We start from the raw sequence: 13,455 nt of genomic DNA on the forward strand, positions 1-13,455 counted from the left end.
CCTAGTGGCTAGGACAGTTTGTTTCATAACACCCCTAATCAGCCTATCGCCAATGGCCACAGAGCTCTGATCTACTGACTGCTGCTGGGCTGCTGGGATCAGCAGGATCACACACACACACACTGTCTGTCGGGGCCAAAGTGTCCTCAGGTCCTGCTGAAGTCTTATCAGCCTGTGAGAACCCCGCTCCACACACACGGTGTATTCATTAGTCTACAGTGCCGAGAAACGGTTAACAGTGCAGCAACAGTGGAAAAGATGGATTGCTGCGATGAACCGATACCTGCAGTTCATCACGGATGGCTGAAGACAGCACAATGGTTGCTGGGCAAAGTGCTAACGCCAAAGGCTACGCTAGACAATGCACATTCTGTATTTTATAATCCACATTCTGTGCTGTATTTTAAAGCCATGTGGCCTTCAAACGCTTGTCATGAGGTCATCCTTCACATCCAAACAAAGTAGACCTAGGCCGACATTCTGCATCAGCCACAACTGAACTACTGTACGTTACACTGGCAACAATGTAGACCTAGGCCGACATTCTGCATCAGCCACAACTGAACTACTGTACGTTACACTGGCAACAATGTAGACCTAGGCCGACATTCTGCATCAGCCACAACTGAACTACTGTACGTTACACTGGCAACAATGTAGACCTAGGCCGACATTCTGCATCAGCCACAACTGAACTACTGTACGTTACACTGGCAACAATGTAGACCTAGGCCGACATTCTGCATCAGCCACAACTGAACTACTGTAGTTACACTGGCAACAATGTAGACCTAGGCCAACATTCTGCATCAGCCACAACTGAACTACTGTACGTTACACTGGCAACAATGTAGACCTAGGCCGACATTCTGCATCAGCCACAACTGAACTACTGTAGTTACACTGGCAACAATGTAGACCTAGGCCGACATTCTGCATCAGCCACAACTGAACTACTGTACGTTACACTGGCAACAATGTAGACCTAGGCCGACATTCTGCATCAGCCACAACTGAACTACTGTACGTTACACTGGCAACAATGTAGACCTAGGCCGACATTCTGCATCAGCCACAACTGAACTACTGTACGTTACACTGGCAACAATGTAGACCTAGGCCGACATTCTGCATCAGCCACAACTGAACTACTGTACGTTACACTGGCAAAAAAAAGAGACACCTCAGAGGTAGGCTAGGCTACATTATATTACTGTACTATCCTTCAACACATGATGAAAGTTTGGATGAGTCAGATGACTGCGTTTTCCCTAGCAAAGTTAGCCGGCGTGGCCAACGGCGCCAAAGGTTTTAGAGGCCCTCCTCGTTGGCCACCGAGACAACGGTTTGCAGTTTTAAAACTGCTTTCCTGCAATTCTACACATCGTGCCATGAGGCTGAGAGAAGATTTGCCATGGCTTATGTTGTGTTCTTATGCTATCTGAGTGACTCAAACATTGTCACACAATCAATAGTGAGCCAACATGTTGTTTTCAGCACTTTTTGTTCCTCGTCTCTCTGCAGCAGACATAGTAAGCAATAGGTTTGAAAGATCAAATATCGACTCGCAATACATATAGAATTGTGAAAAATTGCAATACATATCGCATTGGTACCTAAGTATCGTGATAATATGGTATGGTGAGTTCCCTGGCCTGCTACTTCACTCTCCAACCAAGGTGCATGAATGGAGGAGCAAACTGAAGTGAAGAGGAAATGCAGAAACTCTTGGGAGGGCATCAATAAAGAAGCATTTGATCAACTTCCACTGTTGCTGAATTTGCTCTTCACAGGGATCAGTCTGGAGTGGACGGTTTTTCGTGGCCGGTGATTTTAACGCAGGGAAAGTGAAATCCGTTTTACCTCATTTTTACCAGCATGTCATCTGTGTAGCTCGAGGCAACACAATTCTAGATCACTTTACTCCACACATACAAGGCTCTCCCTCACACTCCATTTGGCAAATCTGGCCATAACTCTATCCTCCTGATTTCTGCTTACGAGCAAAAGCTCAAAAACAGGATGTACCAGTGACATGCTCAATATGAAAGCACAGATAGAACATTGAGACTGATATTTCATATGTATAAATGTGAAGAAACGCCAAGCGCATGCCACTCACTACCCATATATGGTAGTGAGAGGAAACTCAGTGGCCGTAAGGAGATGGATTTTGTCCGAAACTGCACATCTCATCGATGAAACATTTGATCTCAATACAATATTTTGGTTCCCCAAACAAGAATCGAACAGAGTGTATTAAGTTGTGTGGACTTTACCCTTTGCCATTGTTTTTTTTAAATTGCGTTGTTAAGGAGTGCAAAGGCAAATTTAGCTATTACACACTCGCATTTCACAGAGTAGGTGTTCCCTAACGGACATATGCAAATGCAGGCTGGAACGGGCAAATAGGATCTCGCTAGCTCGTGCTGGTCTCTTCCCTCCTCCTTGCTTGTTCTGCCCACTATAACTAATTTGTTCACATTGGAAACGACAGGCTGTGGTCTATCTTGGTTTAGTTATAAAAAATCTTTGACGGAAGTGGACAAACGAAGCGGGTGCTAAGCTAACGGACTGTTTCGCTAGCACAGACTGGAATATGTTCTCGGATTCACCCGATAACATTGAGGAGTTTACCACATCAAATAAAAATACATGTTATGTGCTGAATGCAACAGGTGTAGACTTTACTGTGAAATGCTTACTTATGAGGTGTCCCTCTTTATTTGAAAAACATTTTTTACCCCTTTTTCTCCCCAACTTCCTGATATCCAATTGGTAGTTACAGTCTTGTCCCATCGCTGCAACTCGGACTCGGGTGAGGCGAAAGTCGTGAGCTATGCGTCCTCCAAAACACAACCCTGCCAAGCTATACTGCTTCTTGGCATGCTTCTGATAGTTGTGGTTGAATATGTGTTTGAAATTCACTGCTCGACTGAGGGACCTTACAGATAATTGTATGTGTGGGGTACAGAGATGAAGTAGTTAATTAAAAATCATGTTAAACACTTAGTGCACACAGAGCGAGTCCATGCAATGTATTATGTGACTTGTTAAGCCGAGCTTTACTCTTGAATTTATTTAGGCTTGCCATAACAAAGGGGTTGAAAACATTTTGACTCAAGACATTTCAGCTTTTAATGTTGAATTAATTTGTAAACATTTCTAAAAACACAATTCCACTTTGACAATATCGGGTATTGTGTGTTGGCCAGTGACAAAATCTCAGGCTACAACACAACAAAATGTGGGAAAGGTCAAGCGCAAGTACGACGTCATCCCCACAGTGACAGTACGTACAGTGTCTTCATAAAGTATTCATACCCCTCAATGTATTCCACAATTTGCTGTGTTACAGACTGAAAAAAAATTCTACCCCATCTACACACAATACCCCGTAATGACAAAGTGAAAACATGTTCTTAGAAATGTCTGCAAATTTATTGCAAGTAAAATACAGAAATATCTCATTTACATAAGTATTCAAACCCCATTGTCATGACACTCCAAATGGAGCTCAGGTGCATCCAATTTTCTTTGATCATCCTTGATTGGAGTCCACCTGTGGCTAATTCAATTATTTGGACATGATTTAGAAAGAATCTGTGTATATAAGGTCCCACAGTTGACAGTGCATTTCAGAGCAGAAACTATACCATGAAGTCCAAGGAACTGTTCAAAGATCTCCAAGATAGAATTGTGATGAGACATATACTGTATCTGGTGAAGGGTATAAAAATATTACTAGAGTATTGAACGTTTTCAAGAGCTTAGAGCTGGCAGTCCGACCAAATTGAGCAATCGGACAAGAAGGACCTTGGTCCGAGAGGTGACCAAGAACTCAATGGGCGGCTGGTAGCCAAGTGATTAGAGCGTTGGGCCAGTAACTGAAAGGTTGCTGGATCGAATTCTTGAGCTGACAAGGTACAAATCTGTCGTTCTGCCCCTGAGCAAGGTGGTTAACCCACGGCCGAAGACGTGGATGTTCGATTAAGGCAGCCCCTCGCACCTCTCTGATTCAGAGGGGTTGGGGTAAATGCGAAAGACACATTTGAATCTCCCTTTCCCAATGACCACTCTGAACTATAGAGTTTATTGGCTGAAATGGGAGAACCTACCAGAAGGACAACAGTCTCTACAGCACTTCACCAATCTGGGCTTTATGGGAGAGTGACCAAACGGAAGCCAATCCTGAGAAAAAAGCACATGGCAGCACGCCTGGAGTTTGCAAAAAAGGCATGTGAAAGACAGGGCATAAGGCAAAAGATTGTGGTCTGATGACACATACATTTAACTTTGGCCTGAATGCAAAGTGCTATGTCTGTAGAAAGACATGTCATGACCTGTCTAACACCATGCCTACTGTGAAGCATAGTGGTAGCAGCATCATGCTGTGGGGATGCTTTTCAGCAGCAGGGACCAATGAATGGAGGCAAATCCTTGATGAGAACCTGCTTCGAATGCAAACGACCTAAGACTGGGGGCAAAGATTTACGTTCCAACAGGACAATGACCCCAAGCATACAGCCAAACCAACGCTGGTATTATTCAGAACAAGAATATGAAAGTCATTGAGTGACCCACACTTGAATCCCATTGAAAATCTATGGAAAGACTTGAAGATTGCTGGTCACCGCCGCTCCCCAACTAACTTAACAGAGCATGAGAAAATCTGCAAGGAAGAATGGGAGAAAATCCCCAAATACAGATGTGCAAAGCTTATACAGACATACCCAAGATGAGTCATAGCTGTAATCGACCCCAAAGGTGGTCTTCCAAAGTATTGACTCAGGGGTGTGAATACTTAAGTGAATTAGATATCTTTATTTCAAAGTCAATAAATATGCAAATATTTCTAAAAACATGTTTTGACTTCGACATTATGGGGTGTTGTGTGTACAAGGGGGAGGAAATGCTGTAAGAATTAATACTTTCCGAAGGCACAGTATATGTACATACAGTTAAAGTCTGAAGTTTACATACATAAATCAGTCAAGACATAAGAATAAAAATTGTAGACCTCCACAAGTCTGGTTCATCCTTGGAAGTAATTTCCAAACGCCCGAACCACGTTCATCACCATGGGAGCACGCAGCAGTCATACCGCTCAGGAAGGAGACGTGTTCTGTCTCCTAGAGATGAACGTACTTTGGTGCGCAAAGTGCAAATCAATCCCAGAACACACACAGAGGACCTTGTGAAGAACCTGGAGGAAACAGGTACAAAAGTATCTATATCCACAGTAAAACGAGTCCTATATCGACATAACCTGAAAGGCAGCTCGGTAAGGAAGAAGCCACTGCTCCAAAACCACCATAAAAAAGCCAGACAACGGTTTGCAACTGCACATGGGGATGAAGATCACCTCCAAAGCCCAGTACGTCCTGTGCTAGCTCCCCGCACTCACCTTGCGGTGTGTGTCATCGTTCCGGCACCATCTGTGCCTGCTCTACGCACCAGGTCTCCAGTGCGCCTCCACAGCCCAGTACGCCCTGTGCCACCTCCTCGCACTCTCCCTTAAGTGCGCCTTCCCAGTCAGGTACGTCCTGTGCCTGCTCCCCGCACTCATCCTGAAGTGCGTGTCACCAGTCCGGTGCCACCTGTGCCGGCCCCACGCATCAGGCCTCCAGGGCGTCTCCCCAGTCCAGAGCCTCCTTCGAAGGTTCCCAGTCCAGACCCTCCAGCGAGGGTTCCTAGTCCAGAGTCTCCTGTGGGGGTTTCTAGTCCAGAGCCTCCTGAGGGGGGTTCTAGTCCAGAGCCTCCAGCAAGGGTTCCCAGTCCAGAGCCTCCTGCGAAGGTTCCTAGTCCAGAGCCTCCAGCGAGGGTTCCTAGTCCAGAGCCTCCTGCGAGGTTTCCCAGTCCAGAGCCTCCAGCGAGGGTTCCCAGTCCGGATCCTCCAATTATGATCCACGGTCTGGAGTCTCCGGCGTCGATCCACGGTCTGGAGTCCCCGGCAACGACTCAACGGTCCGGTTCGTCCGGCGACGATCCACTGTCCGGAGCTTCCGGCGACGATCCACTGTCCGGAGCTTCAGGCGACGATCCACAGTCCGGAGCCTCCATCGACAATCCACGGTCCGGTTCCTCCGGCAACGATCCTCAGTCCGGAGCTTCCGGCGACGTTCCACGGTCCGGAGCCTCCGGCGGTGATCCACGGTCTGGAGTCCCCGGCAACGACTCAACGGTCCGGTTCCTCCGGCGACGATCCACTGTCCGGAGCTTCCGGCGACGATCCACAGTACGGAGCCTCCATCGACGATCCACGGTCCGGTTCCTCCGGCAACGATCCTCAGTCCGGAGCTTCCAGGGACGATTCCCGCACCAGAGTCGCCACCGACGCTGACGGATCCACGAGCGGAGCAGGGACGGCAACGATCCTCAGTCCGGAGCTTCCGGCGACGATTCCCACACCGGAGCCACCGCCGAGGCTAGATGCCCACCCGGAGTCAGGTCTTGCGGCCGGAGTTTGCACCTTTGGGGAGGGGTACTGTCACGCCCTGACCTTAGTGAGCCTTTTATTCTCTAATTTGGTTAGGTCGGGGTGTGACTAGGGTGGGTACTCTAGTTTTTCTATTTCTATGTTGGCCTGGAATGGTTCCCAATCAGAGGCAGCTGTCTATCGTTGTCTCTGATTGGGGATCATATTTAGGCAGCCTTTTCCCACTGAGAATTTGTGGAATCTTGTTTCTGTGTAGTTGCCTGTTTGAGCTTCACTTATTGTTTATTCTTCTTTGTTGTTTTTGTGAGTTTCTTTTGATTAAACATGTGGAACTCTACGTACGCTGTGCCTTGGTCCGTTATTTCATTAGACAATCGTGACACAATCCAAGTTTATCATTTTAAAAGGCTAATTGATCATTAGAAAAACCTTCTGCAATTATGTTAGCACAGCTGAAAACTGTTGTCCTGATTAAAGAAGCAATAAAACTGGCCTTCTTTAGACTAGTTGAGTATCTGGAGCATTAGCATTTGTGGGTTTGATTACAGGCTCAAAATGGCCAGAAACAAAGGACTTTCTTCTGAAACTCGTCAGTCTATTCCTGTTTTGAGAAATTAAGGCAATTCCATGCGAGAAATTGCCAAGACACTGAAGATCTCGTACAACAAGGTTTTTCTAATGATCAATTAGCCTTTTAAAATGAAAAATGTCAATTTAATAACTACCTACATATACATATTACCTCAACTAACCGGTGCCCCCACACATTGACTCTGTACCGGTACCCCCTGTTTTTAGTCTCACTATTGTTATTTTACTGCTGCTCTTTAATTATTTGTTACTTTTCTTTCTTATTTTTTTACGGTATTTTTTCTGAAAACTGCATTGTTGATTAAGGGCTTGTAAGTAAGCATGTCACTGTTGTATTCGTGACAAATACAATTTGATTTGATTTAGACAGCGGTACTCCTCAGGCTTGGGAGGTATCCAGATTGTCATAATGACCTTGTGCCATACCCAGATATTCTGTAATACCGGCACTGAACACCATGGGCACTGTTTTCAAACCTCACTGATACTCTGTAGTCCGAAGGTTAGCAATGCTAATAAGTACATGTAAAATCTCTTAGAGAATGCTAACTAAATTCTAACAAGCTAATTTTATAGTGTCTGACCTAAACTATACAAGTAAATAAGTAACTCAAAAATACTACTCACAGTTTGCTGCATACCCAAAACAAATATTAGCCAGCTAGGCTCTTGATCCAGGAGGGAACTCTGCTGTTACCAAGCGAATGCTTGATTTTGGAAGAAGCTAATCACAGCTACATAGCTAACTAACTACGAAATGAACAAACCAAATGCACAACTTGTCCGTTCTCAAAAGGCTCGGGTCTCTCATCTTTGTGTGCTTGTAAACAAACACCATATGACTGGGTACTACCGGTAAGCTTAATAATGAACAATTATGTGACAGGTGAAATCAATAATGTGATCTTCTTTATCTCCTAACATATTACACAAGTTGACTGCAGGTATTTACTTAAAAAGTAGCTTTAAAAACGTCAAAAAGAGAGTTTCCTAATTTTACATTTGCTAAATTGCAATTTGTGGAAAAACCCTGTTCTAAAAGACACACCTGATGCGAGCCGTTTCATATGATAGATTAACATCTCAATTAGAAATTTAGAAAGAGGGAAAACGTAGATATGCAACAACTAGGATGGTTGTTAATATGACTAGGATTGTGCCTTTGGCTTCTGGACAACGAAAGAAAGTTGATACGAAAACCAGTAGAACAGGAGAGAAATGCTGTGAAACCTTTTTGGTTACTAGCTTAGATGTTGTTGTTAGCTGATTTGTGCTGCTCTTCCCTTTCCCACTGCTCCACACAGACTGTGTCTGTGAGTTGCATAGCAACGAGTCTCCGCTCTGGCTTGCTTGAGGCTCACTCTGACTAGAGACAGCCATTAGAAAGTAGCTTTCTTAACTCAACTAACTCCATAAACTCACTTTACATGACTATTTTCTGTAAAATAATAATTCCGGTCGACCAAGACACTGTTCCTGCTTTATGACTGACGAGATTTGTCAAATTCAGACACCAAATTAATTCCACAAATTTATGAAAATGAACCTACAAACTGATAAGCATGAACGGTCAAATTATTATTTTTCCGGTGGCTAACCGACTAACGGTTAACATCCCTAGCCCTAAGTCTTTTAAAGGTTCACTATGCAGAAATTGCTATTTTTTTTAAATAATAGTTCGCCTAATTTCAGTTTTTGACAAAACAAGAAAGTTTTGATCAGGGTTTCCAAAACTCTACACTCGGTACCCTGCTGGGTGCATGTTTTGGTTTTTACCCTAGCACTACACAGTTGATTCAAATAATCAACTAATCATCAAGCTTTGATCATTTGAATCCGCTGTGTAGTGTTAGGGCAAAAAAACTAAATGTGCACCGCTTGGGGTCCCGAGGACTGAGTTTGAGAGAAGCTGGTGTAAACAATCCTTGTACCATCTAAACCCCTGTGAAATATCTTTTCTATAACCACAATATTGTATTTTCAGCTGGTGTACAAAACCGAAAGCATAGAAATAGCACACAAAGAACAGATCTACTGCTCTTAGATTTGCTTTCAAAAATAATGAAAGATCTATAAAGATCTATAAGTAACATGTATATGTGAATTTGGTCAGGTCAACTAAAAAGTTATTGTTATTGAAATGTTTATAAGCTGAAATGTCGTTACCATTGGCAGCCATTTTGAATTCTGCTTTCTGGATAATTTTGAAATAAGCATATCTTCTGAGGGATGTTTGTACAAAATGTCATGCCTTTATCTGCTACATAACAATTTTTATAGTCAAATACCAGCTGTTATGGCAGCCATTTTGGATTTTCGCGATAACTCGCTTCCTGGTTAAATTTGACATGGGCACCACTTCTAGGATGTTTTCAGGCACCCCTTCTAGGATGTTTTCACATCACCTTGTTTGTACCAAATTTGATGCTTGTATCTGCTGCGTAACGTTTTTTTTTCTCACTAAGGTCCAGGAATAATAATATTCAAGCTAAAGTTAATAGGATATCGGATAGCTAGCCTGGATATGTGGCATTTTACTCATATATATATATCAATAATCACATATTTGATATGTTAACGTTACTCACCTAGCGAGCTATCCAAGTCTAACGTTACTTCCCTGTCGTTTTGTTCATAGATCCAGAATATAATTATCCGTTGTGAAACTATAAAGACTGACTTAATCTTGACAAAATCCGTAGGTATGGGAATATTCCAAACGAAAAATGTTTTGTCCGACGAGTTTATTTCCCTTCTGGTCGAGAGCAAATTCATAATCTTTCTAACCCTTCCTGTCAAGTAACGTCCCTCTTCCCGAAAATAATGCAACTGCAAGCTCAGCTTCACGCATTCTGATTGGTGCACTGCTCCTTCAGTCAAGTGATACTGTGTAGCCCACTGACACTATTTTATGTTGTTAACCCTAGAATGGATCAGCATTACAGTTAACCGAATGGCATCACATCCATTGTAATGTAGCAGAAGCTGTGTGTGTGCGTGTGTGGTCTTGTTATATTCTATCCTCGTGGGGACCGGAAATCCCTCAAAATCCCCACAAGGATAATAAAACAAAGAAAACTGTCCCTAGTGGGGACATTTCCCACATCCCCACGAGGAAAAAGGTTATTTTACATTTAGGGGTTGGATTAGGGCTTTCTGGTTAGCGTGTCCGCCCTGAGGTGGTGAGTTTGATCCCTGTCCAAATCATACAAAAAAACTTTAAAAATGGGACCTGATGCATCTCTGCTTGGCACTCAGCATTAAGGAGATAGATTGGGGTAAGGCCCTGCGATAGCCTAGCGCCATGTCCAGTGGGTGTACTTGTACATCAAGCTGCCTCACACTACAGAAACAGGAGATAGTCCGCTGCCCTATGAGCTGTTCCGGCTCGCACAAACCAAGGCTACTTATATACTTACTTTTAGGGTTAGAATTAGGGTTAGGGGTTAAGGTAAAGTTTAGGTTTTAGGGAAAATAGGATTTTGAATGTAAATACATTTCAGGTCCCCATGAGGACAGAAGGACAAGTGTGTGTGCATGTGCGAGTATGTGCGAGTGTAAGTGTGTGTGTGTGCGTGCGTGCGTGCGTGCGAGTATTGCCATTGGGGATGAAACCATTCCTTATATTTTATGGGAGGTAATTAGGAAATTATTAAAAACATTCATAACATTTTCCCCATGAGGCCACTCGTGACTTGACTGCATGAAAGGGCTACAATACACACAAAGGGGTTTGAGAAAATAATTATAAATGTCATAAAAGCCTACACAAAATGCATTCGGGCAGGTAGAGTTCTCCTGGCATCCGCCAAACCCAGATGCATCCATCGGACAGCCAGATGGTGAAGCGTGATTCATCACTCCAGAGAATGTGTTTCCCCTGCTCCAGAGTCCATTGCACATGGTGATCTTATCCTTGTGTGAGGCTGCTCTGCCATGGAAACCAATTTCATGAAGCTCCCAACGAAAAATGATTGTGCTGACGTTGCTTCCAGAGGCAGTTTGGAACTCAGTAGTAGTGAGTGATGCAACCGAGGAGAGACGCTTCAGCAGTCGGAGGTCCCATTCTGTAAGCTTGTGTGCCACTTCGCAGCTGAGCCATTGTTGTACCAAGTGGTTTCCACTTCACAATAACAGCACTTACAGTTGACCGGGGCACATCTAGCGGGACATAAAGTTGACAAACTGCCTTGTTGGAAAGGTGGCATCCTATGATGGTGCCACAATGAAAGTCTCTGAGCTCTTCAGGATGGCTATTCTACTGCCAATGTTTGTCTATGGAGATTGCATGGTGGTGTGCTCGATTTTATACACCTGTCAGCAACGGGTGTGACTGAAATAACCAAATTAATTTGAAGTGGTATCCACATACTTTGTATATATAGTGTATCTTGCATCTTTACCAGGCACTCAATGCAAACACACTCTGACTCTAAAAGCAATTCCATATTGAATTTACAACACATGTTTAACAAAATCAATTCCTGACTGTTACGGTAATATCGTCAAAATTCCATCCAGTTGTGTGTTACATGAAACATTGATTATCCTTTGCAAGGAACACAGAGTCACAATCCTGTTTGTATCTGACCATGTTCATCAATAACCTACATGTTTAATTCATGACCCATAGCTTTATCTGTTCAAAAGATTAGAAAAGGCTTTTGCTGTTGAAAATGTCAAATGTAAATGGTAATTCTGCGCCTCCATCTCTTTCCCATCTGATCATCTTTCTGATTGTCAATATTTCCACATATGATCAACAACATTTCTTATTTACAGTATCGTCTTGTAGCCAAAAAGGAGGCTACAGTCAAATGGAAATTGACCATCCTCCTAGTGAGGTGGGAGGAAATAGAGAGCCAGGTCCTTTAACATGGGACAGGGACGGAAGGTTCCGTTTGCCAGTAGTGGAGGTACTTCCAGTCTCCCATATCTGATGTGTTAAAACTGAGGTAAGTTTACCGGAAATCATAGGCCTATATGTATTACAAGCTTACTAGTTAAAACCTAACTTTTAAAATACTGTATGCTGGTATGTAGGCCACTAGGTATGTGAAAATGTGAGCATCTATTTAGATGATTTTGACAACATATACAGTATGATTGATAGTACAATTCATATCAAACATAGTTACGAAAGTGTCTATCACTTAAGTGCTTATTAAGAAGGCTACTCATTATGAGACTTTGTGGGGTTGAATAACAATGATTTCATAGCTTTCATCTGGAACATCCAGACTCACAGATATCCTTAGGGTCTCCAGTAAACTGAAAGAAAGGCAAGGGAATGTCCTTACAGTGTAGTAAATGAAAAGCAAAAACCATAGGTCACCATCAACTCACCACTACTTTCTCGGCTATAAGAGAAGAGAAAGCTGATATTGACTTTTATTTACAGTTATTTCTTTACATTTATCTGTCAGCGTTTTTATTAATTACCCGAATTGATGTTCCACTGATTGACATATCCTCCACAGTCAAATTGTGCGATTAGGGTTCAAAAACCGTTCCCACCCTCAAAACCATTTACAACTTCGATCGGTCCAGTTAAACCAAACCGTGAAGGAGGGGACAGCGACATTGAAAAGGAGGGGAGAATGAGAGAAGGGGAATGTGGGGGCAGAGAGAGGGGGAGAGAAAAAGATGTGGCGTGATCTTTTGGTTATCTGTCTGGGGGGGATTTCCGCATTGACTTCCTGTATGTCTAACATTCTAAAGACGTGTCAAACCGGAGTCTTATGTTAATACCTCTACTCTTAGGTTATTTATATTCTTCAATCATACTAAAAATATATTAATAACTTTTACAACTATGTTTGTATCTATTATGTAGTGGTGTAAAGTAATTAACAAAATATACTTTAAAGTACTACATAAGCAGTATTCCTAAAGAAAATCATGTACTTTTTACTCCATTTATTTTCCCTGACACCCAAAGCACCTTACATGTTTAGTGCTTAGCAGGATAGGAATACGATCCAATTCAGACACTTCTCAAGAAAACATCCCTACTGCCTCTGATCTGACGGACTCACTACACACAAATGGTTCGTTTGTTAATGATGTCTGAGTGTTGGAGTGTGCCCCTGGCTATCGGTTAAATAAAAATGTGTTGTCTTGTTTGCTTAATATAAGGAATTAGAAATTATTTAAACTTTTACTTTTGATACTTGAGTATATTTAAAACCAAATACTTTTAGGCTTTTAGTCAAGTTGTATGTTAATGGGTAACTTTCAGATTTACTTAAGTCATTTTCTATTAATGTATCTTTACTTTTACTCAAGTTTGACAATTTTATACTTTTCCACCATAGATAGCATGTATACATATCAGTTTCTTTCCAATTAATTAGCATTTTCTTCAAAACAAGAATGATTCAAATGCTACAAAAACATAAATTTGCCGCCTTTCAACTTATTAC

General features: G+C 42.7%; 1 protein-coding gene across 1 annotated transcript in view; it reads right to left on the reverse strand.

Annotated features, from left to right (window-relative positions):
- Window positions 1-13,455, reverse strand: part of LOC115145341 (tyrosine-protein kinase JAK1-like) — a 63,870-nt gene that overhangs the window by 47,459 nt on the left and 2,956 nt on the right. The window lies entirely within an intron of this gene.

Source organism: Oncorhynchus nerka, linkage group LG17 (genome assembly GCF_034236695.1).
Source record: "Oncorhynchus nerka isolate Pitt River linkage group LG17, Oner_Uvic_2.0, whole genome shotgun sequence".
In the NCBI taxonomy this organism is placed as follows: domain Eukaryota; kingdom Metazoa; phylum Chordata; class Actinopteri; order Salmoniformes; family Salmonidae; genus Oncorhynchus; species Oncorhynchus nerka.